Below are 10,821 nucleotides of genomic sequence, written 5' to 3' on the forward strand. Positions count from 1 at the left end.
GTCTGTTCAGAATGGATTCCTTTAGTTGGCAATATGCATTTAAGATTCATCATGTTTGTTCATAGCTGGATCATTCATTTTATTGCTAAATAATATTCCATTGTAAGGAAGCGCCACTGTATATTTACACGTTTACTTGTTAAAAACAACTTTGTTGATTTCAGTGTTTGGTGATTATAAATCAAGTTGCTATGAACATTCTCGTGCAGGTTTTTATGAGAAGATAAGTTTTCAAATCATTGGGTAGGTACCTAAAAGCACATTTTTGGGGTTGTATAATAAGACTACTTTTAGCTTTGTTAGAAACCTTGAAATTGTCTTGTGAGGTGTCTTGTACCATTTTGCATTTCTAGCAGCAGTTAGTAAGAGTTTATCTGTATAACTGTTAAAATTGGTATTATCATGTTTTTGGATTTTAGTCATTTTAATAAGTGTGTAGTGGTATCTCACCGTTGTTTTAATTTTTAACTCACTGATACATAAAATTTTAAGTATGTTTTTATGTGCTTATTTTCCATCAGCATATGTTCTTTGATAGAGCTCAATGGAGATCTTTTGCCCACTTTTAATTGGATTATGTATTTTGTTATTGTTCGGTTTTAAGAGTTCATTGAATATTTTGGATACTGCTGTATATCAGATGTGTGTTTTGCAAATATTTTCTTCCACTATGTTACTCTGTTTCCATCTTCATAAACATTTTTTCTTTTTTTTTCCAGAACAGAAGTTTTTAATTTCAATGAAATCAATGAATCATTTTTATGGATTATGTTTGATGATTTCTGATTTATTTATTTATATTTTGCCTTTTTTGATAGGTAGCATTTATTTTATATATTATGTGGGCTTATTTCTGGGTTCTCTATTTTGTTCCATAGTTCTGGCTTGTATTTGTATTATTTGCCAGTATGACCCTGTCATTTGTAGTTTTCTAGTAAGTCTTGAAATTGGATAGTATATATCGTCCAACTTTGTTCTTATTCAGTAATATGTTGGCTATTCTAGGTTGTTTGACTTTATAAATAAGCTTTAAAATCAGTTTGTCAATGTCTGAAAAGTAATTTATTAAGACTTTGATTGAATTGTATTAAATTTATAGATCTAGTTGGGTAGAATTGGCATCTTAAGAGCTCCCCTCTTATTTAGATTCTCTTGGAAATTTTTCACTAGTGTTTGATAGTTTTCCACAAGTAGATCATGTACATAATATGTTAAATTTAAACCTAAGTATATCATTTTTGTGTGTCTGTGTGTGCTAATGTAAATGATGTTGTTTTTAATCTAAAATCCCAATTGTTCATTGTTGGCATATAATAAAGCAGTTGACTTCTAAACATTAACTGTATACCCTACAACTTTGCTGTACTAGCTTATCAGTTCTAGAAGTTATTTGTTGATTTTATGAGATATTTTATATAGCAACCATATCTCATATGCATAAAGACAGTTATAGTTCTTCCTTTTAAATCTGTATGTCTTTTATTTCCTTTTCTTTTCTTATTGTACTATCTATAAATTCTAGTACCATGTTGATGGAATGATGAGAAATGCTTTTACTTGATCTTAGGGTAAATATTTTTCTCTTTATTTAGTGTAGTGCTATTTTTATATGCTAAATAAGCTCTCAAATCACATCAGATACATAGCTTAAATCTGTAGTTTTAAACGTAAAAATGAAACTTTAGAAAGATTAAATATAAAACAATGAGTTTTAGGGAGGGAATGTTAGGTTATTAAAAGATACTTCTACCTTCTAAACATAAAAACACATCAGTGCCACTATCATACAGTAGAAAGACTAGCTGATCCATCCATTGCCTCTTCTGGGGTCACCATGTTCACTATAAAAGAAGATGGGGGGAAAATCTAACTATAAAATGATGGAAAACTGCCTCCAGCTCTGAAAAACGCTCTTTGATCTCTCTCTAGTTTAGCTTTCTCTGTGGCCTGGTTCTGTAAGAAATTTTCTAGAAAACTTGATGAGAACTTCTGTTGGAATAAGTTTGTCACAGTAAAGATGTAGACATATTAAAATAATATTTTATACTTTAAAATAAAAAAAAGACAAGTACTGTTATTTCAAAAGTAAACTTCCAGTAATTTTATTCTTGTCACCATTCATGAGACTATGATTCATTTACTAGAAAACCCTAAAGAAAAGGGAATTTGTTATGCTTAGGCTGAAATGCCTATACTATACTAAACTATATTATAATATATTATAACATACCATACTACACTAAACTATACTGTAATATATGATAATATACCATACTATACTAAAAAGTATCCCTCCTTTCTCCAATTTTGCTTTTTTTTTGATCAAGAAAAAGAAGTGCAAGATTTAAGAGAAATATTTTATTAATTAAATAAAATTTCATCTAAATGACTACATTAAGCATTTTATGATTAACATTAGACATGGGAACTGCTCATTAATTACTTTGTTTTGAAAGACTCATGTGCTCCCTCTCCCACTGGGTAAACCATCTAATCTCTGTGTTCTTTTTTAAGTTTTTTCTTGTACTAAAAGACTTTGCACAGTGTTTTGCAAGTGAAAGAATTTAACAAGAATTTTGAAAAAGATTAAGTATCTCAAAATAATTTAAATGAGAACAACCTACTTCTCTGTCGATAAGGGGTTTGCATTTGCATAAATAAATAAATTTTAAAAATTTGCATTTGTCAACTTTTTGGTTGTTTCTAATAATTGTTGAGAAGGTTGGAATAAAACTGTCTTGTGTCATAAAAAGGCCAAACTTGAAATGAATCTTTTGGTTTAAAATGGTATCTAACCTGGAATCTTCCTGCCCACACCCCTATCTTCTCATTAAATTACCCGTGGAGATAGGAAATGGGGCAGCAACAACATTAAGGACTAAGATGAGCATGCATCTTGATTTCAATTTCTGAGAAGAAAGTAGCAATAATTATCAAACTGATGAATTTGTATGGGGATTATACTTACCAGAATGGCATATACTGAATCTTTTCATGAAACAGGGAAGCAGGCATTTGTCATCTTGCCACCATCTACTGTCAGTCTCAGAAGTGCAGGGTCTCTGTCCTCCAAAAAATCCAGACAGCTGTCTCTCTGTTTGTGTGTGTTTTTAAATCTTTTGTCCAGATGTTTTGTGATGAAGGGACCGGGATATTATTTCTACATAGAAAGCAGGACCTTAATCCTGCTTTCTATCCCCTTACCTATAAACCAGCAGGAACACGAAATTCCAGAAAACATTAGGAAGGACATGACAAAGGTGGAGGTGGGAGTAGAGACTGGGGGAGTAGAGATTATACCACAGTCAATATTTAGTCCCGCAAGAGGAAAGCACAATAGACTGGATAGAAATAACAGCATCTGCTTTAGCAATGAGTCTTAGTATTGAAAATGTTAACATAAATTTGTTTAGAGTGTTAGATGATAAAGTAGTGTACAGAAGGAACATTTGATCTGTGCAGAGTGAGTATATATAGGGAACTCTGAATATGTTAGGAACTAGAATTAGAATACAGAATTGTGGATTCTCTATTATAAACCCAGTCAGTGAGACAAAGAAGTATACAGTGATTTTATCTGTAGAGTTCAGAAGAAAAGTTCATGAAAACAATGTCTTCAAAGAATTTAAAAGAAATTAGTGTCTTTCAAACTATACACACACACACACACACACACACACACACACACACACACACACATATAGACTAGACTGGGTTTTCTTGAAACATGGCAAAGATGATTCTAAAGTATATTTTGAAGAATAGTGTGATTCCCAGGCCAGGATTATTAGCATCCCCTGGAACTTGTTAGAAATGTAAATGCTCAGGTCCCACATGAGACTTACTAAATCAAAAACTGAGGTCAACAAAAAAAGAAGGCATTTCCTACAGAGAGAAGCAAGCCAGTGCCAATACATTCTGTGGGACATGCAGTATGGGTTTGAAATCCGGGACAGAGTTTCACATCCCTTTTTCTGTCCCTTTTTAGGACAAGCATGACGACAACTGAGTAAGTGAGGATATGCAGATTAGTGGGGTGTCAGGCAGACATGTCTAGAAGCCTGCTTCACAGGGGTTGTCTGACCAAGTCCGTTTCCCAGCACCTGGAGATGTGGGGACCTTTGGGAACTGTAGACCTTCCTATCTAGAGAAGAAAGAACCCTTGAGAAGGTTAATTTAGTTATATTTCTTCTTGCAGGGAGAATTGGGAGAGTCTTTTCCAAGATGCCCTGTTGTCCAGGCAACCCAGGATAAATTTATTTATTGCTCCAAAGCCCCTTACTTTTTTTCTCTCTATATATATATAATTTTCTTTTTATTTTTAAATACATTTTTACTGACTTCAGAGAGAGAAAGGGAGAGGGAGAGAGATAGAAACATCAATGATTAGAGTCATTGATCCTTTGTCTCCTGCACTCCCCCTGCTGCAGAGAGAGTCTGAAACCCCCACATGTTCCCTGACCAGGAATCGAACCCTGATCTCCTAGTCATAGGTCGCTGCTCAACTGCTGAACCATGCCGGCTGGGCATAATTTTTGTTTTTATTTTCACAATTTTTTTTTTTTTTTTTGCCTGTTAACATACCGTATGATTTGCTTACTTATTATGTCTTGTCTACTGTTTTCTGTCTCTTTGCAATAGAATGGAAAGTCCATGAAAGCACAGCTTTTGGTTTGTTTACTGATATTTCCAAGTGTCTAGATTTATTCTGCACCCTAGTAGGCATTCAATAAACACGTACTGAATGAAGGAATACACGAAAGCTGATGTTTCCGTTTTTGCAAATCTAGCTGCCTCCTGTCACTTTCCTTTTCTGCTCGCTTTCTTATCTAGACCACTTTCTCAGTCCCCAGTCCTATGAAATATTTTTAAGCTTTGCTCTCTACATCAGGTTCAGAATTTTGTATCAAGGACAATGGTCTATTCTATGCTTTTGCATGTTTTCTCCCTCTTCAGTAATGTCTCTCTCAAATGTACTTAAAGAAAAGTGAGTAAATGAAATGATAAAATATAAAATAAAATAAAATAATAAAATAGCAAGTAGGGGTATGACATAATGGGAAAAATTCAAATGTGATTAGAATGATCTAAGTTTATAAAAACAATAAAATGAAAGAAAAAGGGACCAAAAAGGAACAGTGTTCTCCATGAGTCTCAAAGCACAGGACTGGAAAGAGCAAGCTAGTTATAAATCTGGTAAGGCTGGAAACAGTAGTCAGAATTTTATGTTCAAATAAAAGGTTTTTGGAAAGGAGAAAAAGACAAAAGAAGACAAAATGTGTGCTGTTGCCTCAGGTGTAGGTGCTGCAGGAGGAGAGGATTTGAGTTTCTGGGAATCATAAAGGATCTCAAAGGCCAATGTGTTGGACAGGCCACAAACATTCACATTTAAGTCACAGATATGATCTCAAAGGAAATCTTATATATAGAATTTTGTAGTTAACTGCCTGGATAATCACTAAATGGTGTGTAAAAGAGAGAAGTTATGTTCCTTATTTCCCTGTATTTTTTATTTATTTTAATTTTTAAATTTATCTTTATTGTTGAAAGTATTACAGATGTCTCCCTTTGTTCCCTCATTGACCCCTTCTACCCCACTCCCACCCCCCTCCCCACGTCTTCACCACACTATTGTCTGTGTCCCTGGGTTATGCATATACACATATGCTCAGTTGTAGCAAAACTGCAGAGAGAGATCAAGAAGATGATTTTTTCCTCCCTCATGTCCCTGAGCTAGAAAGGAACAGAAGTTTTAGCTGAAGAAGTTAGTGAAACCATAAAACCAAATTTCATTAATGAAAACTTCAGGAAAAATCTGAGGTGAAAAACATGACTTCCCACCTGCTACTCATGGGCAATGCTTGGCTGATTTAGAATGCATTATTTGCCACAGACAAATCAGCCCAGAATTTGTCTCCAAATAAGGTTTCAACGAATGCTTTTTAAATATAACGTTGATTTATAGGTATTTCATTTGTGTAACGACAAACATATCCTCCCTCAAAGAGATAATGCCCATAAACACATCAGCACAATGCACAATCCTTAGGATGACTTTGGCAATTTAGGTTAAATGTCACCATCCTTCCCTTGATTTTCTTATTGAATCTTGATAGACTTGTTTTCAAAATTCAAAATCAAACAAATGTTATTATCTGACCTATCTACTTTATCATCACAGTCATATTTTACATGCAATTAATTAAACTTATTTTCTACCTTTGTCTTGTCTATTAATTGGTAGTGATAGTTGAACTTAGGAAATGTCAAGGGTAAGTCCCTCACCTAGATGTAGAAATAAGATGACAAAGTATGAAGGCCGGAATTGTATATGATATGCCGTTCTATTCAATCATGTGTAGCATGTCACTTCTTGTCCAACTTATCACAAGAACCATTGAATGCATCTGACAGGACATATATTTGACTGCTGGGATGATGGACGTGTCTGAATGTGTAGACCTGGCTTGATGGGAGGAGATTATGAATGTGTGGCACCGAGGGCAGGTTCCCAGCAGTGAAAACTGAATTTCTACCTGACACTGCACCAAGGTTCTGGGATATTTGCCCTATTATGATGGCTGACAGTTTGCATGTGTTTTAACTCTGGCAATCAGTCAACCTGCTCTTGATGGGTAATTGCCAGCAGGAACTAATTTTTCCACATCAACTGTCACACATGCCTCTGATATTCTTACTCACCATTAACTAGATTGACGATGTTGTTTCAGACAAGAATGGGAGAAGGGAGGAAAGGTTTTGTTTTCTTTGTAGAAAGACATGACACTTCACCTAGGTTACATAAGAAAAAGCTAACAAATGTTTGCAACAGATATTTAAGATAGAAATAAATGACAATGTCTAATGTCACACTCATGCATTGATCAGTGTAAAATTGCTAATAACACATTATGTTGATGTACAGGAAGCGAGCCAACTTATTTTAGCTTGTGGGACAGAGAGCAATGAATGCATTGTGAAAGTAGGAACTTTTACCAATCTTGATGTAGGTATGGAATTCTCTTTTTTTACATTTTAATTTTTTAATTAATTAATTTATTTTTAATTTATCTTTATTGTTGAAAGTATTACAGATGTCCTCTTTTTTTGACCATTGACCCCTTCTTCCCAGCACCCACCTCCTGCCCCACCTCACCCCAGGCCTTCACCACACTATTGTCTGTGTCCATGGGTTATCCATATATGCATATAAATAAATTACTTATTTTTCTAATTTTAAAAAGAATGTATATGTCATTTAAGAAATGCTGGAATTAAAATGAGAATTGATACAATGAACAAAATGCAAATTATGAATAATTCTATCACAAAATAACAACTTTTGATATATATGTACACACATATATTGTTATATATTACCACTATAATTAATGTTTAATATTCATTTTAAGAGTTCTTATTATTGAATGTTTGTTTTTTTTCTTAATTTTTAACTTTCATAAATTAGTTTGATAAAATGAGATTATTGGGCATTTTTATGTCTTGTATATACATTTGCATGTGAATGTGTTTGAAATATTTTTTTACAAAACCTTGACGATTTTCCTCATATTTTTCTATGTAATTCCCTATTTAAAGCTTTCCTTTTGAAACAGTTATGGATTCATGGGAAGTTGGAAAACAAAATGCAGCGTTCTTATGTAAACTTCACCTTATTTTCCCAATATTTACATCTTCCAAAACTATAACACAATATCAAAACCAGGAAGTTGACATCATTTTTGTAGCTGCCATTATAATCAAGGTACAGGGGTATTTCATCACCACAAGGATTTATCTTATGCTTTCCCTTATAATCACACCCATCTCTCTCTTCCCAACATTGCTAACCCCTTTACTCCACTAATGTTTTCCACATCCCTATAATTTTGCCATTTCAATGATGTTACATAAATAGAATCACAATTTATCTTTTTAGTACTCTTTGTATATTAAAGATGTTACACACTTGTAATTGTTTCTTTATGTTGCAAATTATTTTAAAGGACCATTTTACTTTCAATTTTGTGTGACATATTCCTTTATCTGAGTTTTATATTTTATTTATTAAATATATCATTTTTATGATCCCTGCCTTTAGCATTTTCTTAATAATATTCATTTACTTTGTAGTATTCTTGAGCACTTAATGTGTATATTTTTACATTTGTTGTTATTTAAATTTTTACATTTAAATATTTCTTCTTTAGTTTTATTTTGAAGCATGTTGTAAAGTATGTTAATGTAAGAAGTCATTCAAACCCATGAAGAATTTTTGTGAGTTTCTTTGAGCCAAACTGTTGACAATTGCAGGGAAGCAGAATCTCGAGGGATTGAGATGATGCTCCTGAGAATGGCAGGTTTGCACCTTGATTTATAGATTACAATCAAAGGGGAGACCTAATGGGTTACATGAAATCCGTTGGTGATAGATTAGGGAGGTGGGAGAAAGCAAAGCAGGGAAACCTCTGGGATTGGATACAAAGTAAAATGATGGACACACTTATTTTACTCAGGTGGGTGCAGGATACTTAACAGTCAACAATTAACTCAATAACAATGAGGGGATTTGTGTCTCTGCAGAGTGGTGCTTGTGCTTTGAAGGGTCCGGAAAAAGGAAAATTACTTTGACATTCCAACGATGTGGTATCATAGATGCAAAAAGATAATAGACAGTCTCAGCTAAGTAAAGATTGACCTTTGTCAGGGAAAATACAGCCTAAGACTTGACTACCCACCATAAACTGCTTTTTAGTTAAAAAGTTTTAATTTCAGAATGTCCTTTGTGGTTACTTTGGGTCTCTGAGTTTGCAAGGCCACCATGCAGGCCTTCCCTGAGCTAGTCAGGTGAGCACGTGGCCCCTTTTCATCCATAAGTAAAAACTCTAACTTTATTTTGTTGTTAAAGCAATTTCCAAATATTAGTGTATATACATATTTCTCCATATATATATATACACACACATATGTATATATTTCTCCAATTTGAAAATGCCAACTTTATATAATATTAAGTTATATAAACACACACATAGACATACACCTATACACACATATTCTGTTAGATCTGTTTCTGGAATTTTTAAGTTTTATGTAAACTATTTTTGTTTACTGTCAAGAGTGTAGCCTTCTCTCAACTATTGTTGCTTAATTATACTTTTTATTTCTAAAGACGTAATGTTCCCTTCATTATGCTTCTTTTTTGATATTAATGCTATTCTCAGATTTTTGAATTCTTGTGCGATGTTAAAATATAGAAAAGTCCCATTAGGATGGTAAAAACAGTAATATTAAATTTATAACCTGGTCTGGAGGGAATTCACACCAACACAGCATTAATTGCTCTCTGGAACCTCAAATGCTTCTTCTTTTTATTCAGGCCTCCTGTCCTGCAAGTTATGTGTGGACCAGTGTTTATCCAAGGTTTGTACATTTATTATCAGGTAAATTCCTAGGTATTTTACAAGCTGTATCCTCTCACCTCACCCTAATAGTCTTGCCAGGCAGCACCACTCGAAGGCTCCCTAAATCATTTGCGCCAAATCAAATTTGACTCCAAGGAGTGTTCCCAAGCCGTCCCCGGAGGGACCTGGACAGAGGGCCCTTTCCAGGCAGTAGGTACTGGAGGACCTCAGCAAGCTCCTCCTCAGAGCTCCTGCCTCTCCTGCGGCTTGACCAGGAGGAAGGTGGCAAGGACAATGGCCCGGCGTGGGGTCTGGCTCCTAGACAACTCAGGCTTCCTGTGCCCTGCTTCTCTGTCACAGCCCAGCTATCAGGGGGCGTTTCCCTAAGGAGCCCTTGTTCCAAACTCTTCACTGTACCTGTTTATACCTCCACCTCTATTCCCAAACCTGAGGTCCTGCAACGTCCCCTCTCCCTCTCAGCAAAGGACCTGTTACCTACGTCACAAAGAAAAGAGCAGCTGGCACACTCTAACCCCATCACCTACCACCTACCAATGTACCTGCATCTGCACCCACTGACTGTTATTTTCTGTTGTAATAAAAGAGTTGTCCCTGTTTTTTTTTATAGCCTGTGTTCAACCTGTGCTCTTCCTTCTCGGAGACCTTGTCCTACGAATGCCTATTCTTGTATTTCTTCAATACGTTTCTAACTACTGTCCTCCATCCCTCCAGTTTTGAAATTTTCAAGCTTTGCCCATCTTAAAAACAAATCCAATTTTCATGCGCTCTTAAGCTGCAGTTCTCCTTGGTTATGTAGTTCTACATATTCACACTAGTGCTTCTGACTGGCCTTGTCCGGGGACTGTCCATGACATTGATCTTGTCAGATAACCACTGCCAGTGTTTCTTCAACTCCGAAATTTTTATATTTTCCAATTTATTGATTTTGTTTTTATTCCATCTCCTACTTTAAAAATGGTTTTCCTATATTTTCAGCTATGGTCTTTAGGGATATAGATCTTGTTCTTTCTTTTTACTTATTTGATTAAATGTGGAATTTGTTAGTTATTGCTTTTTTTCTTTCAAAATGAAAGTAGTGTTTGTTGTTACCATTCTTCATCTGATTTTACCATTAGATGCATCTCATATGCTTTGATGTATAGTCCTGTCATCTTCATTTTAATTTAAAGCCTGTAATTGCAGTTTTGATTTCTCTTTGACCCAGAATTCATTAAGGATAGTGCTTTTGGTTTCCAAGTAGTTTGATTATTTTTGGTTTATTTAATTATTACTTTCTGGAATCATCTAGTGGAAGTCAGATAATGTGATCTCCATAAGATATTCTTTGTTACCTCACTTTAAAAAAAAATTCATGGACATTTAAAAACAGTACATATTCTCTGAAGAGTACAATATT

The sequence above is a fragment of the Miniopterus schreibersii genome (genome assembly GCF_964146895.1).
Source record: "Miniopterus schreibersii genome assembly, chromosome: 13".
NCBI classification, from domain to species: Eukaryota; Metazoa; Chordata; class Mammalia; order Chiroptera; family Miniopteridae; genus Miniopterus; species Miniopterus schreibersii.